Source organism: Geospiza fortis, unplaced genomic scaffold (assembly GCF_000277835.1).
Source record: "Geospiza fortis unplaced genomic scaffold, GeoFor_1.0 scaffold450, whole genome shotgun sequence".
Lineage (NCBI taxonomy): Eukaryota > Metazoa > Chordata > Aves > Passeriformes > Thraupidae > Geospiza > Geospiza fortis.
The window spans coordinates 975,328-999,220 of NW_005054416.1; the positions used below are offsets into that span (position 1 = coordinate 975,328).

Sequence of the window (23,893 nt, forward strand, 5' to 3'; positions counted from 1 at the left end):
GTCTGATGCAGCAGATCAAGGCTGTTATTGCTATTTGAGTGCCTTTGCTTTTGTTTCAGCACAAGCAATCTGCAGTGACTGTTCCTGTAATGGTATTTTCCAGAGAGCCTCTGAGACACTCACTTTGATTGGCAGTGCTGTAGGACAGGGCACTTCTGGACAATTTATGCCTCTTATAGCAGCCACTCAATGCTGTTACTTAATGTGCAGTGTTCTATGAGGGCTATAACTTACAGCAAATTGAACATATTCCCCAGTCCATTTAAAAACTGTTCCATTGTTAGAAGACTTGTGTCCACTTTTATATTCTGTTGTTATTTTTGTGATAGTTTTTGAGTTTTGCCTGGTGCCAGTGGCAGATTTATCTTGCTTCTTCTATATTTAATTATAGTTCCAGTGGAATTCTTGCTGTGAAAAAGCAAGTCTGACTTGCATTCCCTCTGAAGACGTTTTGACAAGTAAAACACAACTAATTTCTGCATAGTGCTATTCACAGTGTTTCAGGCCACATTCCTTGACACACAAATAATAATTGGGAGAAAGGATGGATACTTTAAAAGTTTTCCTCTTCTTGATTTTGTGGTGAGTAGTTATAGGATTCCTCTTCAGATTTATGTCTACATGAGGTTCTCTGAAGACCTGGAGCTCTGACCTCAGTGATTGCTTGACCCTCAAAGCTTCAGAGGTATGAGTAAGGATACACAGATACTTCCCAGAAATTCTTTTAGCAATAATATAAACCTGTCTTGACAGTTACAAAACAGTATTTTGTGACTGTTTTTCTCTGTGGGCAAAGAATCTCTGTACCCATTTTTCCTTTTTATATTGTCACTGCATGCTCGTAACTTCATGGAAATGGCTTCAGGGAGCCTCATTTGTTCTTTTCACCAACTTTGCAGTACAGATGTCTCATTTAATATACAGTTCCTTCTTTTGGTTTGTCCCTAGGTGAAGCACTTTGCTAAGTGAAATTAAATTTCCATCGTCTTTTAAAATTAAATTCTTTAAATCTGGTTACAAACCCCTTTCTTTACTTCTAACTTGCTGCCCTCTGTCCCATAGTTACTCTTTCAACTCTTTGTCAGCTTTCACTGACAAACTGGGTACATAAAAGCTCAGGCCAGGCTGATGAGGTTTGGTGCAGCCAAGAGTGACCTTTCCTCCTTTGCCCACTGCAGACTTTGGACCTGAGGGAGTTTTTTAATTCTTCTCAGAAATATTTGAGGACCAGAAACATCCCTAAGCCCTTTTGGTTCCTGCTTGTTCTGTTTAGTCAGGAGACTCTAGTTCTTGCTCTATTCTGCCTGTGATGCAAGTCATTCCTAATTTCTTGTTGCTCTGTTCCTCAGTTTGATTCACAGCTGAGTTCTTAGGTTGGCTGTCGATTCAGTCAGTCCTGGGCTCTTTGTTTGGGTCATTGTTTAATCTGCTGTGATGTAGCTGTTCAGGTGACATCAGCACCCTGTTTGTGGGATTTTTCCCAGTGTAGTTATGGTGACATGTAAACAGCCAGTTGAAATATGTCAAATTTGCATTTCAACTGATGCAGCCTTCACAGCTCCTTATTGATTTAAAGGGATTTCTGTTGCTTTAAAGCAATGGAATAACTGTCCTTTGTTTTCAATATGCTATTATGATTCTTAAGCTGTTCTTGCCATGTTGTAGCTGCTTAGGTAGGACACAAAAATGACCAGGGCTGCACCTTAACATGTGCTCAGTGTTCAGTACTAGGTCCACGATCTCTTTTTGGTTTTCTGTAACTATTTCTGGTTTTAGAAGTAGGCCTGTTTTTTCACTTTCCAGGCTGCTTTCAATTATGATGAGATAAGAGCAGGTTTTTGACAAATTCTATCAAAAAGCAGACTATACATCTATCCTTAGAATATTTCTTGAACCGTATTAGATATTAAGGTAGGTATATTTTCCACTGAAGTCTCCCACCAAAATGAAAGTGTAGTACAAAGAGAGTAAATGCCTCTTCATGGAGCTCTAGCTGCAGGACTGAGGTATAAATGGATGGGAAAAAAGGTGACAATTTGCCTGCAAAGGATCACTAATCAAGAATTGCTTTTCTCCCCTCTACTGAGAAAAATTCAACTTATAGTGTACCCAGTACATAATGACATGCCTTTCTATTTTTATCCAAGTTGTCTTCCATCTTTCCCATCAAAATATTCTGAGACTTATTATCATTCTTAATTATTATAGCCACTGTTTCTATCTCTGAAACATCTTTCTATATTTCACACTTTCAATCATATTTGTGGTTTAACCAGCTCCATCTACAATGCATTAATTAGAAGATCTACATGCTTTCTATTTGTTATAGGCAAATAAAGATTTCAGAGCTCTGTTTTTCCTCTGTTTCCTGTGTCTTGCAGTATTGCTTGGTTATGACATGCACTCCCACAGCTGGTTGCCCATTTAGTAATTCCTAATATTACACAAAAGGCACATCCTGATTAGACGGGGATTCTAGTCTGCAGATGAGCACCTCACCTGTTGTGTCTTTGAGAGGCTGGTCCTTTTTGGCTATAGAATCTAATTTTAGGGAGAGAAATTCTGCTCTTGGATTGTGCCAATGATCATCTGGTTAGGCTTGCTTTACTCCTACGACTCTTAAGGACACTTTGAATGAAAATAATTTTACTATTTACTGATGGAAAGAGTATTATGTAGGGTGATTTAGTCTGAATAATGAACATCACTCACACACACACTTATGCTACAGTACCTGGTACTATACATAATTATTTTTATAAAAACTATGCATAATTTTATACAGTAAATATATACATAATATATAACATATTTATATTGTGGTTTTTATTAAAACATATTTTTATAAATTTATACATAATTTGTAACAGTAAATTTTCTTTTTATAAAAAGAGAATTTACTGTCATCAAAAGATAATTTAATTGAATAAAGACATTGTCAATACACAAAGCCCTAACTAAACTCTGTGAACAGAAAGCTAAGCACTGGAAAGGTGCCTTCCTTAAACTAAGGTGTTCTACCTTTAATTATCTAAGAATTTAGAAAAATACTCAACACTAATTACTTCAGTATCTTTTTATATATGCAATCTACTGCAGAATGCTAGAGATATGAATGTTATCTTTTCTTTATTAATGCTTATTTGATTTGGAAGTCAGGGGATATATTGGGAGAAGTACTTGAAGGTGTGCTTTGGAATATTGTAAAGATGAATATCCCAAAGGAAGAATATTGCTGCCATACCCTGCAAGGGGTTATTATGAAACCTTGGAGTAGAATACCACCATTTTTTTCTTGCAGAGGCAATATTGTATGCAGGACAGAGGTAGTGAGCAGCTGAATAAGAGCTCCTAATTGTGGATTTCAAGTTGCCTAGGTACAGAACCATGTCTAGTTATAGTTAGTATGGATTTACAACTGGGATCAGAAGTGAACATTCTTTCAGGATGACAGAAATTCACACAATCACCATATGGTAATTTGCCTATTTTGTCTTCTCTCAGTGCCTGTGATCAACTGAGTCCTTTATTGGCAGAGCCAGGGAGACTCTCCAGCACCAACCAGATTTCTGTGAGACTTTGATTTCGGTGAGTTTGCAGAGGTGAGACCTGGTATGGTGAGAGCCATTAGCTGCAGGCATGTGATGGGAAGCAAAAGCCCTGTTTTACCCAATCCTTTCTCTCAAGATGTATTGAATCAAACATGAAGCAATGTGGGAAGCAGTGCAAATGGAGCCAGAGCACAGGGAAGCTTTCCTCCCAGCCTGCTCAGGGAACAATGAGTGAGGGCCAGTGTGTTGGAACTGCTGGGGGCACCTGAGAAGGTGGGGGAGAACAGCATCATGGATGGCTGATCTCCCTCCCTGTGGGTGAAAGAAAGTGGGAAAACTGTTGCTGGTGACATGGAGCACATCTCCCTTTGCTTAAATACTCCCATCTCCCACAGAGGAAAGTATCTGTGACTCTGAAATGTGACTCCTTGGGTTTTTCCTTCCATCCAGAAGGGTTTGTATCCTAAGAGATGGACTGGGGGAACAGGCTTGTTCACATACAAGGGCTTTTTTTCCATCTTGCTTTCAAAACAAAAAAATCAGTTTGTCAGCCTTTACTCAGCTTGTTCCCGGTTCAGCTCCATTTGATCAAAATATAGCAGCTTCCATCAGTATCTCTCTTACCTCATAATATTTATTGCCATTAAGAAATTGGATACAATATTACCCAAGATAGCTTCATTATCAACGACAATAAATTCCTCTGCAAATGTAGCGCCAGAAGCATGTTGTTATTACTATTTTTGGTTTTTGGGGTGGGTTTTTTTTTTGGGTTTTTTTTTTTGTTTTGTTTTGTTTTTTGTTTTTTGTTTTTTGTGTTTTTTTTTTGTTTGTTTGTTGTTTTGGTTGGGTTTTTTTTTTTTTTGTTTTTTGGTTTTTTTAATTTTTTTTGCAAAATCTCCCTGGTTTAACAGTGAACTCCGAGGCAGATAATTTGTTTTGGTGAACCATTGATTAGGAATTTTGTGTCTTTGACCACATGAATCAAGATGTGGCACAACTGTCATCTCTGTGGAAATCTAGTACTATTCATTCTTGCGCACCTTTGCCTTCTCAGTGATGTGTGTAATACAAGACAGATCTTTCTGAATATTCATAACACAGATGTGATGTCGTTTAATCTGAGCTACAGCCATCAAGAGGATGTAAACTCTATTTCCACTGGATGTCACTCTTAGCTTAGATCTGTGGGAGCTTAACACTAAGGGGTTGTCTGCATCAACCTGATACCTGTTGGTTTGTTTGGTGTTTTTAAAGATGTTTATTTAATCTCATGGTTCTAAGTGTATTTTTTTAAGGAGAAAAAGTGCTAACGATGGTGATGATGATATGTTGAGCTAGTTTTTACTTGTGTGATTCCAGCATATTTCTGAAGGGGTAATGAATTTGTGAAACTTCACAGTGTACAGATGCACTTGGATAAAATTCTCAGGTATTAAGAGAAAGTATTCATGAGTCTATTTCAAACAATTCCCCCATGCTTGGGAGACCGGATACTAGGCTGCAACAAATTTCCTTTTTTTTTCCTTTGCTTACAACTATGTGGGTGTTTCTTTTTTTTTTTGTTTGTTGGTTTGGTTTTGGGTTTTGGTTTTTTTTTGTTTTTGTCTGTTTGTTTGTTTGTTTTTGTTTTTTGTTTTTTGTATGTTTGTTTGTTTGCAATTGTAGCTTTTCCACAGCCAAACACAGAAGTGTCTGGCATGGAATGGACAACATTGCATTCCTTTCCACCGCTTGCTTATGTAAATTCAGTATACAAGAGAGACTTGACCCTAGTCAACACACTCTCAAAAGTCATTTTGGGTCATGCCAATGAGCTGAACTGCTTATTAATTGATGTTCTGCAATGCTCTACTAGAAGCAGCAATCTAAAATATATCACACATAGGTTTTGCTTGCCTGTGTTTCATTAGGTTGTCACAGGATGCTCCTGGTTCTAGGGTGTTTTATTTTGTATTTCTCTTCAAGGTTGCACAGAACAGCACAAAACTGCTCCTCTGAAATTACATTTCAATGACACAGCTCAGAAATTTGGCTCTTTAGTTTGACAGCCACAATGTCAGAATATATTGGTCACAAACAGGCTTGGAAATTAACATTCCTCTAAGGTGAGTTGTGAAGTTCATGTCTTTGATACTTAAATGTCACCTGACTTTGACTCCAAGTCAGAGCAGAGGGGATCAAATTCATATGGATGTAGGAGCCTCCCTCTCCTCCCCGTATCCATATCACAGGAAACACTTATGTGGGCTGGAAGGAAAGTCCCATGAATGAATTTGGAAGTTCTATTCCCTGCTGGCTTTTGCTCCCACAGAGTTGGTGCAAGCAGCTGATGCAAGCCTAAAGAAAGATGTTAATTGTCCCAGCCTGCTTTAACTTAGTTTTTCATTTGTCAGTGACATTTCCTCCGTATATGTCCCAAAATGCCAAATCAGGGTGTTTGTATTCCAGCCTCATCTGTGAGCTACTCAACACATAAAAGCAGGCCTAAATTATTGCAGCTTGCACATGGCCCTTGGCAGCCCTTCCTTGGTCTTTTAGGCACTGACAAGGCTGATTTCTTTTCCGTGTCTGCTAAATGAGAGATGACTGCTCATGCAGGGTCACCACATAAAGCCTCTTTGGTTTTGTGTTACTCCTATACAGACTTTGTTCCTGTTAGAAAAAATATACTTTTGATATTTATATTCAGTTTTCTTTTATATTTCCATTGAAAATGTTGGCAATAATTATCATTAATGTATTTGATCTGAGTATTTAGGAACCAAAATTACACCTCATACCCTACAGTCTGATTCATTTTGGGGAGACTATAGGTAATTGTTGCAGCAGTGTTTTCAAGCCTGGTCTTCTACTAAAAGGAGTTTTCCAGTTTAGAGGTAAAAGTACAAGATACTTTAAAAAATGTTAATTTCCTTTCTTGTATGTATTCATTTTCAAAGAAAGTTACATTGTAAAAAGCAGAGCATTTACATTCATTTAACTCTCCAACTTCTGCTAAATTTTTAAGTACAAAATAAAATGTTTCTCTTGAAATAATTCTATTCTTCACAGTTTAGGCCTTCAGAGTTATACTTAGGCCATGCATTTGGGTCATTCACTACAAATGAGAAGCTGACACAGTCTGGTCAAGCAGGCATTTACAGGTGAGAACAGACACTGAGTATTTAGGCTTTTATGTACAAGTGGGAAAAATACCCCCTCAGGTTTCTTTCATCAGATATTTAATAAATGTAATAGTGGACCTAAACCCCTTTTCTCTGTGTCTAAAAATAATTGACTATTTTTAAAACCATGGGTATTCAATCTTATCCTGAACATGTTTATGTTAGGCACTGAAATGTGAATTAATTAGTTCAGTTGTGTGCTTAGCTCATAATATCAGACATCATGATTTTCCTATTGAAAGGCAGAACTTGGTAAATGTGATCTCCCCTGCTTTTTTCCCTTTCCTCTGACAAAAGAGAGGGACATGAACTGAACAGCCCATTACAGCTATTCAGAACAGTTCTGGTAGAGTTTTTATAAAGAAAAGCTCTCAAGGGTCTATTTCTGTTGTATTCACAATACTTGCTAGTTCATTTATGTGCACATTAAGACTTCTGAAAAAATTATTTCTTTAAATATATTACATTGAAGGCAAAATTATGTGCAACTTATGATAAGGAAAAGTGGTGTGGTTTGAGGATAATTCCACAGATTGTGATTGATATTTGTTTCCATGCTGGAATAACATTCCTTAATATGTGAATATTGTCTGAACCTTGCCTGAGGGAAGCCTGAGGACCTGACAGAGTCAGGCAGGCTTGGAGCTCAGCTGGAGATACAGAGATGTTTTCCAGTGTCATCATGTAGATCAGCTGTTCCGTGGAATACTTCTGGTATGTTAGGTTTGATTATGCTTCAGGAACAGAGTATTTAGCATTTTCTTTAGATGTTAACTGATTTGTTGTTTTAAATTGGAAAAAGCCGCACTCTGTTTGCTTACATTTGGGAATATATCTTGCAGTGGTTTTGATTGTAAATTCAGATGTAGCAGTAGCAACAACATAAGTGGTGTCTATATATTGAAAAAAAATTAGTATTTATTTGACAGTTTCTGAAGAGCAGCTGCTTCATCTAAACTAACCCAATAAAGGCCTGGAAGAGAAAGGGGGCTTAAATATAGACTTTAAAAGGTTCACGAATACATACTTCAAGGAAGGTAAACAACATATATGTCTTATCTCCTACCCTGAAAATTAATGGCAAGAATTTCTCTGAACAGCCAGGGAAACTATATTTTCCCCAGCCCTCTCCTTGAATCATGCAACAATTCATAAGGACATTCATAAGTAGCATTTGGATGTTTTCTTAAGGAAATTCATAAGAAGTGGCATTTTGGATGTTTTTAGCCAATGTGTGAATTTTCCTCCCACATGTAGGGATCCAAACACAGATCAGGAGCCCCATGAATCTCTGCTAGTACAGGAGTTTGTTGCTAAGACTCAGACTGGAAAGTATTGATCCCAAATAGTGTCCCAGTTTGTGGTGGGAATGATTTTAAGAGTGAAACAGACCAGTCTAGGAGAAATGGTTTAGTTGAGCTCCGAAGAAAATATTCCTATGAGGAAAAGCAGCTGAGTGTTGCTCCCCACCCCTGTGCTCTTTATATCAGGCATACAAAGGAGGCAGCTGCAGTGGTACCTGAAGCATCAGGTAATTTCCTGAATTCTAGGCGGGGAGAAATGCTCATGGAAGCTCTAGGAACTGTGCAAGAGCAAGACACAAGGAGTGGATGTGTTTGACACCTCAATGAGGGAATGTAGGCACTGAATTTATTTATGGTACATGTAATCCTGCTCTGACTAGCACTCCTCTGACTGGCATTTTTAATGGCTTCACAGGTTAAACTATTAAAATGAAACCAGGTATAGGTGTCAACTTAGGAATCCTCTCCCTGGGTCAGGATTAAGATACATGGGTTAAATGAAATCACTGCAGGCTAGCAGGTGATGGTTATGTGAAGAACTGGAGAAATTCTCTCTCTATGCTTTGCAAATCTAGTACAATTCACAGGAATGAATCTTGTATTTTTTTAACTGAAACAGGAAATATAGCAATACAAATCAATATATTTCTATTTTATTGAAACTTTCTATGATATTAAATACAGGTAAGAGCCCAGGGATATGTTACTGCTAAACAACATAAGCCTGTAGACACTTAAAAGAGGACAAAGTAGCAAAAATAAAGAAAAACTAATTAATCAGACTCCTAGTTCTGCTTGTAGGTCCCTGAAGAGATGGAAGGATTGGACATTTGCTTTAAAAATGGTATCTACAGCACAATTACGTGTTTTCATCCATTGTTTTAGTGTATGAGGTACGCTGGTTGGAGTCTGTTCCATGTTCAGGAACATGGAACCTTACATTACAACCAGCCTGTCGCTGTCCCAACTTACCTTGACTCCCCTGAGGCTCTCTTGGCCTTTAGGGATTGTTATTGATCAGAGATGCCCTCTTTTATTTGTTCTTGTATTTAAAGTTTGCCTTTTTATTCCATTTATTGCCTTTGCATGCATACATTTAGAACCAATCTGGTTTATTTCATGATTCAATGGGAGCAGGGTTTTGGGGATTTTTATCTCACTCCTTTTTAACCAACACTTGTTTGCTACAATTTGGGGTTACAATTTCTGTCTCAGAAATGCCCTAAATATAGAACTGACTTATTTTTACTTCTTTATTTCACCTCTTAAGGTACATTCAGTGTCTTATCGGGAGTCCTGAAGATTTTCTTGTCATTGGGAAAATAATTGGCCAGCTACTAATCATTTCCTGCTTGTGGGGAAGCTGACAGGGGAAAGAAGGTAAGAGGAAACAGCTTCTCTGGTTTGAAATGGATGAAAGAGCAAAAAATTACCTTTCTCTTCCAACATTCTTTTCTTTCTGAAGATAGGGGGTTTTTTTCTTCCTTAGGCCTCCAGTAAGTGTGGAATTAATAAGAAAAGGATAAAGCATTGCTACTGAATCAAACATTCTAAAATCAGTTTGCTCAATTTTCTGTCCATGTTGCATTTCCATTGTTTTCTCCAAAAGGAACAGTAAACACTTTTGTTGTTGCTTTAATGTGTCATTTGTGTTGTTGCTTTGCATCATATGTTCTGCAGGAAATTTCTCAGCTTTTCTCTGTAGCTTTTGACATTTAAACACTGATCATCAAAGCAGCGTTGTGGAATTAGGATGTAACTTCAGAGGTTTTAGTATTTGTTCTTTTCGAAATGTAGAAATACCAACTCACATCAGTTCAGAAGATTTAGGTTCCCTTTTGGCAAAGCTGTCAACTTTTGACATTCTAGTCACTTTTCTTCCCCCAGCTCAAAAGGAGATTGATCCTTTCTTTTTGCAGATCTCTTGTTGATGTTCTTACAACATTATTCTCAAAGAATTCCAGGGAATGATAGTCTTGATTTGTGTGGCTCTATTTTATTCTAGATGACTCACTGCATAAAAAGAAATGGCCACTGTTCCTAGGCAAATGAGTCAAAAGTCTATATCATCCACCCTGTCTTCATGGTAGAAGGATCTAAACAAGTCATCAAAACAACTTAGATATGACCTATTTTTTTTGTGGGTTTTGGTTTTGTTTGGATTTTTTTGATTGTTTGGGTTGGGGGTTTTTTGGTTTTCTTTTTGTTTGTTTGTTTGTTGGGGTTTTTTGCGGTGGTTTTTTTTTTTTTTGCTAGTTAGGCACAGGTGAAAATTTACATTCCTATCTTGTGAAACTTTTAGAAAAATATTTATTGCCCTATTGTTATACTGTTTCTTACACAGCAATTTCCCATGGGCACCATCCCCCTTAACCATTTGCTGAGTTTATCTCCAGTTTTTAACAAAAAACTATAAAACTGGAGATTTCCTGGACGAAAAAAAAAATCAGTCACTGTTTTATATATGATGCACAATGAAAGGGAATGTTCAGATTAAATCCTGTTTGGCATTTCTCTTACATTCTGAGAAGATGATTTATCCACTGAGCTCCTCTTTTGTATGCTGAGCTGTTCTTTTCATACCTTCAACTCAAGTATTTCAGTTGTCTGCTTTGTAAAGTGACTTCCCACACAATTACATCAACACAGTGGAGGCAGGAGTGAGAGTGGGTCAAAGCTTGATGCAGAGGGTTGGGGAGACATTTTAAACAGAGAAGAAGCCACAGTCTATACCCTCACATGTATACAGGAACAAAATTTCTCCTCATACATGAGGGAGGCCTTTTTTGACAATAGCTGCATTAAAAGCATGAAAAAAAACCTGTGTTTTTCCTGTGTTTCACCTCTTGCCCCCAAAATATTTTCTGCTGAATTTTTTTCTTGCTGAAAGTTTTGCAAGCATTTTTAATACCAGCTTTCCAAAAGAAAATCTGTGTAGTGCATGATGTTTATCAATCAGATGTTGTAGCAGACCTTTCCACATGAACCAAACTGATTGTGTGTAATGTAATACTCGAGGTATTCTGTACTGATGGGCAGCAGGAGCACTTTGAAGTTTTTGTGGTGCTAATCTGTAAATCTGGGTACAGAGAGGAACATTTGTCATGCTGAGGGGTGAATCCACTGTCATTGCATGGATTTTTTTACTGGGTTTAGTGGGGACTTTTTCTCCAATGATCATTTTATCTGGATTATGAACCTGGTTTGCTGCATCAGGATATTTGTGAAATGGACATAACTTAATAGCATTTGTAAGAGCTCCCACACATGGGAAGGAGGATGTGCACCAACCTCCCTCAGGGGTAACAGCCTCTGTTCACACTTGACCTAAGGAACCTGGAAAACTGGAATTGTGAACAACAATAATCAAACTCTTTAAAAAGTTGGACCTTGAAGTTGTTGAAGTGCGCTGGGTTTTGCGTGAACAGGAATGTTAAATACCCCAACAGGTTTGCAATGAGCTCCAAGAGAAACTCGCTGTCAGGATGGTTTTGTGGATGTTCTTGCGTAGAGTGATGCTGGCTGGAGTATTGCTAATGCTGTAAGAAGTACAACTGAGTCAGCCTGGTTTCCTAGTTCACTGAACCAAGGGGCATAAGGCAAACTTCCCTTCTGACAATAGCATCACAAGCTCATTTTTGTCATTAAGATTTAACAGTATTTGTGTTTTCCTTGCTACTTTATTAATTAAGCAACTGTGATGGTGCTCAGGCTGCAGATCAAGTCCAGCAAACAGGAAAGAAAGTGAATCATGACTGGACTATTAACTCAAATGAGAGTCATGAGGTATCCTAAGCCTATTTTCTGTTGGAGTTTTGGGCTTTGAATCAGAACAAGGCTGAACTGTAAACTATGGCCTGATTCAGGTAATTTTGATTGCTGTAGAGAAATTCCTAAATCGATTAGTACTAACACAGGTAGACAGAACAGCTAGATCATATTCCTACATTTTCAGATGTTGCCAAAGGTGTGGATAGAAAAGCTGTAGTTGGAAACTGCAGAGTGACTTGGAAACTGCAGGCACCCAAGAAACTCCTCCTGACATGAACAACCTCCTTTGTCCCAAATAACCTCAGAAGGGCCTATAGGTACAAGTAGAACTCTGCACGGAGCTGATTAGCTAATCCCATATCAGTGGAGTTTAATCAGATATAAAGAGTGTGGGCACAGTCAGGTGAGTGTGGAGACCTTCCTCGAACTGGTGAGATTCATCAGCTTTGGTGCTGTGATTTGTGGTGCCACTGACAGGAATGACACTGCTGGGATCACCTAATTTACCTTTATAGGAGAACCTGTACTGAGCAATTGTGAAGAGTTATTGAAAGTTCCCTGTCTCCTACTGGTTTACAGTGTGCATAAGTAGGAAAAAAGGTTATGCTAGACTCTTATTTTTATCTGGATTTCCATGGGTGATCCTCATGCTGCTTTAATGGTTGTGCATGAGCATAAATCTTCCAATGATCAGTTTTCACATAGTGTCGCCTGAAATACTTCTTAAAAAATATAAGTAGTTGGCGAGATGCTAGTTATATTTGACAGAATAAACTCCAAATTTGGATATTTTCTGCTACTTTTATACATGTGAATTTAATTGTCTCTTCTTGTTCTGCTACCTGAGTTGTTCTCAGTCCTGTTTTCTCCATGCTGGTTTTACAGGACATTGAGGACTTAATTGTTAGTGTGCAGTTGCTCATTTTTCATTCAATCACATGGTCTTGGTGTGATAATGAAGGAAATGGAATGGGAGGATGGGGCCTAATAGATTAAAAAAACCCTTAAGATAGAGGTTTGTTTTTTAATGTGACAATTAAAACTAATTGACCTTTAGACCATGTTTGAATCCTGTGAGATTTAAAAGTTTCTTTAAAGAAATCACTGTAACTTAAAAATGTGTTTTGTTAATTTAATGGTTTAATACATTTAAATTAGCTAAGTAATTTGAAAGAAAATTACTTTGTCATCACTTTGAAACTTGTTTCCATTGGTTTCTAATGGGACTTGAATTCTTTTCCAGATATAATCTGTTTCATGAGGGTGGCTTCACGTTGCAATAATCCTTCTCATTACATTTCTAGGACTTAACTCCTTTATTCCTTAATAACATTCTTGGCAACTACTACAGAGCAGTTTCCTGTTCCAGGAGTACTCTGCTTTTTAAAAATAGCACTGGAGCTCTGTGACGTTTGGCTAAGGGCTCTTCTTGATGACTAAACTGAGGATTATCAAATACCTGCAATGTTTCCAACATGCAGAAGAGATCTCAAGATCTCTGGGTTTATTTGCATTTCCTGGACCTAAGAAAAATATCTGGGGGTTTGGGGAAAATACTTCTTTTGTTTTGATGTTTCAAACCCCTACAGTTCACACTGGGAGAAACCCTGATGGTTTCTTGCTATGTTAGAATATTGTTTCCAGGGCCTGGTGCTGGCTCACAAATGTCTGGTTTGCACTGTATTCAGAAGGATTCCTGCTCCTCACACACAGTGAGGATGGTGTCTTTGTAGTTCAGTGCTGTTTCCAAAGCTGCATTTAAGCAGATGTAGCTGATTCTGCAGTGTCTGAAAGGACTGAGCCTGCAGGGTGTCTCTTTAGACTGTTTGTGTGGTTCTTCTTTGGCTTGGAAAAGTGTCGTGAAAGGGCACGTGACAAACTTGCCTTCTTTTCTAATGGCAAAGGTTCTTTGGAAAACTTCCAATCCAAGGACCATTCCACTTCAACTAAGCAGTGTCAGAAAACAGTCTTGTCCCATCAAACATGGAATAATAATATTGTGTTGCCCTTGTTAATTTGATCAGTATTTTTATAAATTTATTCATTTAAAGAATAAAGGAAAATTAAGAGTCTCTGAAGATAGACTCAGATTAATTTAGAGATAAACACTTTTTGTGAGTTGTTCTTTAGATTTCTCCATTAATTTAGGGGCTTGTTTTAACTATGTTATTCCAGTTTTTCTCACATTTCCTATGTCAGATTCTGTTTGCATGTCATTGCTTAGGTAGCCTAAAGTAGTGGGATGAGCAAGCTCTGGGCATACTCAGTGGTTTGTATTCTCCTCTAGTTAGAAAAAATAGGGCCCCTTTTCTACAGTTAACCCTATTTGTTTGCATTACAGGTCTCTATTGCTTGTATTGCTGCATTGCATGTGATTTGAAAAGAGCCTTTAGGCCAAAAAGATCTGTATGATGGAAAGTGATCCTTTCTGAGCAAAGTGTGGGAACAGCATCTTTCAAAGGGAAAAATGTTTTCCCCTATTAGTTACTAGCAGTTCCACCAGCCTGTGGTGCAGATGCTCGCCCATGTATTTGCACAAGCTCCATAAAACAGGAGGTTCAGAAATATAGAGGAAAATGTGAAGTAATTATGAATATGCAGAGCCAGCCACTGGCAGTTTTTTCTGCTTCTGAGAGTGAGAGGCAAATGATGTTCTTACTAAAATCCAAGTCAGAAATGGCTAAAATTGGAATTTATATACAGCCAGAAAATATGTCAGGTTTAAGTGGGTGGTGGAACTCCAAATTGAGCCAATAGTTAAACTCAGTGCTGTGATGAATATAACCTACTGAATTAATAATGTTCTTTGTCCATTGAGGCAAAATGTTATTGAGAACTAATCCACATGAAAGATTATCTAAAATGCAGTTTTAGACTGCTTTGTAAATCATGCTGTAAGGATCTGGAGTAGTCTTCATCCTGGTTCCAAGTGTGTTAGTTATCAAGGTCATTTATAAATAGTATGCTCTTGGCAGCCAGTGATGGTGTAACTCTCCTCTACTGGCAGTAAGGAAATTCTTAACTCCAGATCAAATGTATAATAAAACATTTACTACATGGCACAAAGACTTGGTTGTGTGGTTTTGGGGCTTTTTTTCAAATATACCTATATACTTGCAATTCTAAGCTGAGATGTACTGGTTCAAAACCACCAAACCCCAACATCTGTTGTTCTGAAGGGCGTTTTGAGTTCAAATCTGTTGCATGAGTGCATGTTGCTGCACTCAGTGGTTTTGTTCTTGCTTCATTTTGGTTATTGAAGCCCTTTGTTCATCTGGTAACTCACGCACTGCGTAACAGCAGCCTATTTAAGCTGCTTTCTGTATTGTGTTGGATTCAGTGGTATTGGAGTAATTGCCACAGTAGTGTTGAGCTCACTGGGAGTGTGAGGACTCACAAAACACTCAGCAGGCTCTTCTGAGGCAGTGGGTAGCACCATTGCTGCCACAATATTCAGGTGTTTGTCCTGTCTGGGGGCGGTCCCTTGCTTGCCAGGCAAAGGATTCCCTTCCCGCTGTGTCTCCAACCATGGGAGTTGGTCTGGGCTGTGTGGCATGGCCAGAACAACAGCTTTGGTTTGATGCTTCTGATTTAGGCTGAGCTGTTGGAACAGAATGCTTTCCAGCAAGCACTCCAAGGCAACATGATTTTCGTACCTTATTATCCCCTTTCCCATTTCCTGTCCCTTTTCCCTGCTGGCATACTTCCCTGTCTCCTATCCAGTCTTCTCCTTCTCTTGCTTTTTATCTTGGTCCCAGTTTTGCTGCATCTATACCCAGATCTGGCATTTCTGATGCATTACCTAGATAATCCCAGTCTTTTGTGCTGCTACTGGTACAGTTACACAAATGCTGCTGGCCTCTACTCTCCAGAAAATCCCCAGCACTCTCCTTCAATTATCTGTGGAATTAATCTCTTTTTCATGTAATTTCCACATTCCTACCTGTGAAGCCCAGTTGTTCTTTCATTTCTGCTATCTGTACCTCTTCTCACCTGTGGCATTTTTCCATGCCATGCTCAGCAGATTTCCATGTCCCTGCAGCCCTAGTAGGTATTTAAGACAAACTCTGTCCTTCTGCCATGCCTTTTCCCAGGTGGAAGAGCTTCTCTGGGCAAGAGCAGATCTTTCTGATCATTCAAAATGTCCATAAAAGGCTTTTTCCTTGCCCAGCAACCCAAAGAAGTGAAATAAAACTTCCATGGTAGGACACTGAGCACTGAAACTGAACTGAAAGGTACTCCAGTACTTTATCACTGCAATTTAGTTATTTTCAGAAAAAGCTTAAATATTTTGTGACTCATGGGCTTCCTGTTGTCTCAGAAGTTGTGCTGTCGTTTCTACAGAGACAGAGATTCTTTTTCCAAGGTAGCATCAATAGGTTTCCCAGGCTAACATAATGATTCTGTTTGGTATCCACAAGGATTAGAAAGGATCTTTCAGAATAGCAGGTAAGAGAAGGATCAGTTATATTACTCATCAGATGAACTGGATAGGATAAAGACACATTAATATTTAGAAGTCAAAAATTATTATGTAAATATTAATAGTAATAATAGCTAATATTAATATACTATTATTATAGTATAGTATATTATATAATAATATTAATAAAATTATTGTGTAACTATTAATAGTAGTCATAGTTAATATTAATATACTATTAATATAATATAGTATATCATATAATAATATTAATATACTATTAATAGTTAATAGTAATAGTAATTAGTAATTTTAGTTTAATAGTTAGTAGTAATACTTTTACTCGCATAATACCCTTGTTAGTAACTTCAAAGGAAGCAAGAGGAGTTTTCTATAAATTATCTCACTTCTAGAAGTTTTTTCCCTTAGGCACAGCCTCTGGGTTTACGGGCACAGGAGGGAATTTCCAGCAGGAGCTGAGGCATTTCCTTTGCTCTGCCCAGCCCCAGCAGGGCTGTGGGAGGCAGAGGATGTGGGAGCAGGAGCTTTGCCCACTGCCCCGGGGGAGTCTCTGCTGTGCCAGCCCCGGCAGAGCAAACGTTTGTGGTTTCACATCCCGTTCCAAGGAGCTGCCAAGGCAGGAACGGGGATGGGCACGGAGCAGGGATGGTGCCAGGCACAGGGTGACATCCAGAGGGTGCCACCAGCCCGTCCCTGCTGCCCAGGCTGGGATGAGCAGGCTGGTGACTGTCCCTGTGTTTGCTCTGCAGGGTGAGGAAGCCAACCCTGGCGAGGAGGAAGATGAGGAGGTGTGGGAGGATGGAGACAGCGGCCACCAAAGGCTGGGGAAGGCCCAGCTCCAGTAGGAGATGCTGCCTTCCAAGGAGAGGGACTTGTCTGTCCCACTGGAATTTGGGGGTGAGGCCAATGGAACAAAGGGTTTGATTCCATTCTCTTACATGGGCCAGGCTGTGTTTGAAACAGCCCAAGGTAGCAGAGAGCTGGAGTCATTTCCTAGCAGGGAACTTGACTTGAAAGCTGCATTCCAAACTCTTGTCCACATTTATTTTATCTCCCACATGGAGTTGCCTAAAGAAGCAGAGGTGGGGTGTCCCTAACAAAAGAACATCCCAATTCATCTGTGGCAGAGGGCTTAAAATTAAAGTGTGGGTGGAGGTGCCTTTAGGACACTTCCAATCCCTTAGTATATGAATGGAATTTAAATGAAATATCCAGATCCTGACAAGCTTGTGTGAACTCCAAAGCCTCTGGAAGTGTTTTACAGCCAGGGAGGGAGACAAGAGTCTGGAGTCTCTCCCCAAAATCTGGCTGCTGTTTGTTTGACCAGGCATAGGAATGACTGTGTATTCCCTGGGGCTGTCCTTATGGAGAAAGGTTTATTTATGTGCCTTGGGTTTATTCAGGGTATCTTCACAATGATGGAAACTGATTTCATTGAAATGCCAGAGGTGCCCAGTGCTTTCCCCAGCCAGAGCTCAGGCCAGCCCTGTGGGAAGGGGTTTAATGCCCATTTTCCCAATCCCTCCAGGCAGCAGCACTGGAGCACTTGAGCCAAACATGGCCAAGGTGCCCAGTGCTGGCAGGAGGCAAATCCAGGGATTGGACAGTGGGAGTTTGCACTGCTCCTGGAATCCCAGACCTGGAGCTGTGCTTCAGAGAGCCCAGGAGATGCTGCCTCAGTCAAAACTCATTTAAAGCTCAGCATCCTCCCTGCTCCCTTGGCATTATTGCTGCTCCCTTAGCTGCTCTTCCTTATTATTGTTGTTATTATTATTGTTGTTGTTGTTGATGTCATTGGTACTATTGTTACAATTATTACTATTACAGTAAATTCCCACTCCATGTCTTCCACAGCCCTTTGCTTCCCAGAGGTGGTGCTTTAGGGAAGCCCCTCCAGCCTGGGAAGGTGCTTTTGGCTCCAGACACGTTCCCAGTGCCCAGGAGCAGCAGGACCTGTCCTGTTCCCAGCAGGTGAGGCAGAGGTGCCTTTCCTTCCTTCCCTGCTGCACTTTGGCTTTTTGAGGGGTCTCTGGGGCTCTGAGGGAGAAGTTCTTTGTCACTCCAGGGCAGAATTAGCCCTGGTCCCACTAAAAGCAGGAGAAATCATTTTATCCTTCTTTTTTAATACACATTTTGTGTTTTCTCTCTGCTGCTGACACCATGTGGTGAAGCAGCAGCTCCCAACCTTGTCAGGGCTGCTCCCTGGAATAGTTTTTATTTGTAGAACCAACCATGAATTCCCTGCTGGAATCCAGTCACAGCCCCCAGGATCAATGTGCAGTTTAAGGTCTTACACCCTGACCAGGACAATTTCCTGTCTCTAGACATGGAAAATGGGGGAAAACTCAGACTGGAGTGGAGGCAGGATGCAGAATGGGGGAGTGAGGCAGCGTGCTCAGCCCAGGCTGGGGCTGGCACAGGGGCTGTTCTCTGTTGGATGACACCTGTGTGGAAAAGATCCTTCTCTTCCTTTGTCCAAAGTCCAATGGCAAAGGACTGAATAACTCACAAGTGGGGCCTGGAACGAAAATGGCTCTGTTAAAATTAGGCAAAGAATGTGATAAGAAAAAATGGGCATCCTTTTTATGTATTAAAATAGGAAATAAAATGTTGACAAGGAGCACTTTTATTCAGTATGACCTTTCATTTTTTATGGATAGAACCCCATGGTGAGCAATCAGAACAGAAGTGGGGAAGCCAGGAGCCTTTGACTTCCAGAGTGGACCTAATTTCCATTTTCTCCTCTCTTTCAGGACAGGAAGAACCACTTAACTCATCCCATCTTTGCCCAGAGCTTTGGTGTTTGAGCAGCCAAACCCAACGGGCTCCAGCCTGCACTGGAGGGTCCCTGGTCCTGCCCGTGGTGGGGGTGAGTCCCCAGCTGTCCCCAGAGTGTCACAAACCCAGAGGATCTGCCCTGGTCCAAGGCTGTCCCTGCCCTGGTCCCTGCGGTCCCCAACGCCTGAGACCCAGAGAGAGCCCTGTCCAAAGGGGCCTTTGTCACCTTTGTCACCTTGTCAGGAATGTGGTGGCAGCCCCGGGAGCAGCTGGGAGCTGGGGCAGTGTCTGGGACTGGTCCAGGGCAGGGCAGTGCTGACCCTGGGGGGGATGGCCCCCCACGCTGAGCCCAGGCAGGATCAGGGTCACAGATGCTGCATTTTGTGCACCCCGAGAGTTTCTGTCCCCCCGGGGATTTCCTGCCGGATGTGGCAGCGCAGGGAGCAGAACTGAACCTGCAGCTCCCGTGGCCATTGCTGGCCTTTGTCTCTCTGCTATGCCATCAGACCGCGGCAATTTGCTGCTGTCGCTGCCACTGCCACCCCCCTGGGGGCCGTGTCCTCCTGGCAGCCCTTCCCAGCCCCAACAGGAGCTCCAGTGGGGCCTCTGTGCCTGTTGGGAGCGTTTGCTGGGAATGTGCCTCACCCCCGGGAGGATCCTTTTGTTCCAGAGCAGACAGACTCCAGAGCTTCTGGGCTTCTCAGCTTCAGGGCTGGATTGCAGAAGTGCCTGGAAGGAAGAACAACAACGAGGTTTGTGCAAGTGGTGCTTTCAGACCCCACCTGACAGTCTCTGCTTTGTGTTGGAGGTTGTTGTGCATTGGCACTGCAGGGAATGAGTGTCCCCTTCCCAGTTCAGCCCAGCAGATCCCAAAGGCTCTTACAGGAATATTTATCCTCTACTTCCCTGTGTGATAATTTAATCTCCACCTGCTGTGAGCCATTCCTTGAGTTCTCCTGGAGAAAACCTCGCAGCAGAGGAGTTTGCAAAGAGCCCAGAGCTGTGTTTGGAGCAGAGAGAGCTGAGAGCTGTGTCTGCCTGTGCTGCCCCAGCCTGGCAACATCCACATGGAACAGCCTGGGCAGATGGGATTAGATGGAGCAAAATCCCTTCATGCCAGAGGTTTTCTCCTGTGCAGATCAGGCATGGGGCAGGCAGTGAACTTTGGAAATCAGCTGATGTCCCCAGAAAGCATCACTCCCATCAGCATGAATGACAGGACCTGTGCCCACTGCTCAGGAGTCACCCAGCCAAAATCAAGGGCAAAGGCTGGTTTGGGTCTGAGAACTTGAAATTACTTTGAAAGAGAAGAAATAACCTTTTTCTTCTTTTTTTTCTTTCAGATGCTGGAATTGCCTCTGTGGATGTGCACTGAGTTCTCGCTGCAGGGAACTGCCAGGCCTCAGTGGTGGTGAGTTCATGTTCTTCTCACTGGGAATTGGAAATAATTATTAATTATTTTTAGTTAATGGTAACAGTTAGTTTAATAGTTAATAGTAATAGTAATTAGTAATTTTAGTTTAATAGTTAGTAGTAATACTTTTACTCACATAATACCCTTTTACCCTTCAGAAATGTTTTCTGAAGCCTTCTCTCTTTGGTGCCCCACTGTGTGTGACAAGGGCAGAGAAAGTGAGCAGAGGAGCGGCCTCAGGCTGGGGAGGGGCAGGAGAAAGGCACTATGGGCAAAGGGACCTCCCTGGCATCACCAGAGCACCTATGGGGAACTGAATGGACACTTTGAGGGTAAATGAAGGTGAGGAGTGAACAGTTTGGGACAAAATCTGAGTTCATCTACAGGGTAATAAATCAGGGATATTTCTGAGGGAAAAGCTGAGGTAATGAGTTCACCTACCTTGGCCCAAGTGGTGTTTGCACAAAGTGGGACCAGAGGTGAAGGTCAATCCAAAGCCAACCCTGCTCAACCTCTAAATCCCAGGATAAATTCTACAAGTTGCCCACTGAGGGACTAAAAATTTGTAAGAATGGAACGAAGAGCATATAGAATGTTCTTGGAAATGCCATTACAGTGTTGTCATAGCATTTTTAACAGATCTTTAAGCTTTTTTGACAACAATGCATTTCTCTGTTGGGGTTATTCACTCTATGGGCTTTGGGGTTTATTTGGATTTAAACTCCCTCACGGTGGCCCTGACACACTGCTAAGGAGCTGGTAGGAAAAACAGTCAGAGCCCCTGGCAGGGGCAGGGTGGTTTCACCCAGAGTGGATCCAGCTGCTGCCCACCAGCCTGGCCATGAGGGATCTGCTTTGGCTCCTGTCTTCTTCCAGGGAAAGAATGTTTTCAGCTGATTCAGATGAGTTTCCAGCAGCCCCATCTCCCACCCCTCCTGCTCTGAGCTCCCACCCAGCTGGGGCCAACTGTGCGGGAATTTGTCCTGCCAGCAGCAGGACAGGAGCACTCTCACCATGGGACTTGGATTGTCCTTTTGGGGGATGCTGGGTACTGGGATTTAGGGAATTCCATGCATTTGGCTGCTGAAATTTCCCAGCCCAGGGGCTTTGGCTGGCAGGGCAGCACAAAGATTGTTCCCTGTGTGGTGCCCAGATTTGGGGTTCAGCTTTGCTGTTTAGATGAATTAGAGCTATAGCTCAGTATTCCCTGCTGGAATAACCTCCCAGTGCCTCCTGCAGCATGGATATTCCCACACAGAGCTGCCTATTGAACACCAGCTGTGCCAGGAACCAGCAGAGGCTCCAAGGAAGCTCAGGGGGATCAGGACAAGGACAGGTTGATATTCCATAGCATTTGCTATTTATAACCCTTGGCTATTTATCCATCCCCCAGCCCCACCCGTGTTCCCGGGGGCCCTTGACAGAGTTCCCTGGAATTCCGTGGACTCCAGCCCCGGGCTCGGGCTCCAGCCGATGTTTTACAGCAGCCGAGGGCGGGGCCGGACGCGCTCCCGGCCCTGCTGAGGCAGCCCCTGTGCCCAGGGCAGGACATCTCTCCCTGCAGGAGCTGAGCTCATTCCAGAGCCTCGGCAGTGGCCTCTGGGAGTTCTTTTCCCTGAGGAAAGGGAGGCACATCCCTGCCTTCAGGGCACCTGCAGTGTGACCCACCTGTGCAAGCTTCCCAGCAGTTCTGCAGCTCCAGCTGGCTCCCCGAAAACCCCCAAACTTCATCCAAACAAAACTTCATCTAACTCTAACCTTTTGTTTTAAAGCATCTCCAAGGGCCTTGCTTGGGATTGAATTTCTGTGAGGGGAATTCTGTGCGCAAAGGGACCTCCCTGGCATCACCAGGGCACCTATGGGGGACTGAATGGACACTTGGAGAGTAAATGAAGGTGAGGAATGGACAGTTTGGGACAAAATCTGAGTTCATCTACAGGGTAATAAATCAGGGATATTTCTGAGGGAAAATGGCTTTAAGGCTGCGGGAATTCCCTTGGCTTTAAGGCTGCTGCTGGAGGATGTCCCCAGGCTGGAAGGGAAGGGACTGGCGTGGCTGGGACGTACCTGGTGGCTGTGTGGGAGCTCCAGGAGGTGGCACCGGGAATTGCTGTCTGAGCTCCTCTGCAAGCCCAGCGTGCAGCACTCCCAGGCAATGGCAGCTGTTCCTTGGGGTGTTGTTGGGATGTCAGGGGGCTCTGTCCGGGCTGCAGCATCTCCGGGGCCCGTTCAGAGCAGCCCCTGGCCCAGGAGCCGCGGGCAGCCCTTGATCCGTGCCCATCCCAGCGCTGCCCGGGCATCCCAGTGCCCGCCCCGGGGTGTGCCTGGCACGCTGCCCGCACGGGCAGGGCACTGAGGCGCAGCTCCTCCCCTGCAGGCACCAAGACAAGAGGGGCTGGTTCCCTCCCTGGCGCTCGGCCTCCTCCCGCCCCGCGTTCCCGGCCAGCTGGGACACACGGAGGGAGCACCGAGGAACATTCCTGGCAGGGAGCAGGAGTCCCCGAGGGCTCCGTGCAGCTCCGGGCCTGAGAAGCAGCGCCGGGCTCAGCCCCACCGTGATTTTGGGCTGTGAGCACTCACCTGCAGGAAACGCCCCTCTGCAGGCGGGACCAGCCCTGACACCCTGCAGAAGAACCTCGGCCTGGGACCAAGGGAACCCTCAGGACTTGCTCATTTCTCCCTGGAAAGGGACATGGCATCAGCACCTCTACAGCTATTTAGGAAATGCTGGAAAAAGCAGGAAATCAGGATTACGGGAAGAGTTTTGTGCTGTCGTGTCAGATGCCAGCCCGTTCTACCCTAGAGCCATTCCAGAGGCTGGTGTGCAAAGCAGCATTAGCAGAACATTTACTGATTTGCACAGGAATTCCCTTGCTGGCAGCAGCTGTTCCCATCCCAGGCAGGACCTTTCTCGTGACCCTGAGATTGGCTCAGGTGCTTGGAGCAGGGTGCTGAGAACTCCAGGATTCCGAGTTTAATGCCCACATGGGCCAGTCACCTACCATCATCTGACTTGACAACCCTCGTGGGTCTTTCCAACACAGAATATCCTGTGCTCTGGAAATAAAGAACGAGCAGTTCTCACTGGCTTTTTAAACCCAGAGGTTTTTGCATTGGAGAGCGCAACCCACAGGGAAAGCGGGGAAAGGAGGGAGAGCATCAGGTCTCACCTGGCAGGTGTTGGATGAGCGGCCTGAGCAGAACCGAGCCCGGGCAGGGCCCCGTCCCGCACCGGGCACAGTCGGAGCAGGAGCAGCAGCGCCGGGCTCGGCCCCAGCGCCCGGCTCGGAGCGGCTCCTCCGGCCCATGGCGATGCAGCCCCGCTCGTTCCGCGGGGACGCGGCGGGCGAGAGCCCCGGGGGTGCGGGCACGGGGTCCGGGCCCCGCTCTGCGCACGGTGGCCTTGGGGGCACCGGGGCTGAGGGGGCTCCGCATCCCCGCGGGGGCCGGGCCGGGAGCGCGCC

At 42.9% G+C, this 23,893-nt stretch overlaps 2 long non-coding RNA genes across 2 annotated transcripts; one reads left to right on the forward strand and one right to left on the reverse strand.

Moving 5' to 3' along the window:
• The first annotated feature begins 6,677 nt into the window (after positions 1–6,677).
• Positions 6,678–19,005, forward strand: LOC115948503. Its single transcript, XR_004082323.1, has 3 exons — positions 6,678–6,697; positions 9,293–9,402; positions 18,991–19,005. It is a non-coding gene; the product is annotated as an uncharacterized LOC115948503 (long non-coding RNA).
• On the reverse strand, positions 18,806–22,645 carry LOC115948502. The gene is made up of 3 exons (XR_004082322.1): positions 22,497–22,645; positions 20,334–20,446; positions 18,806–19,744 (listed from the first exon to the last, which is right to left on the reverse strand). It is a non-coding gene; the product is annotated as an uncharacterized LOC115948502 (long non-coding RNA).
• Positions 22,646–23,893: the final 1,248 nt, after the last annotated feature.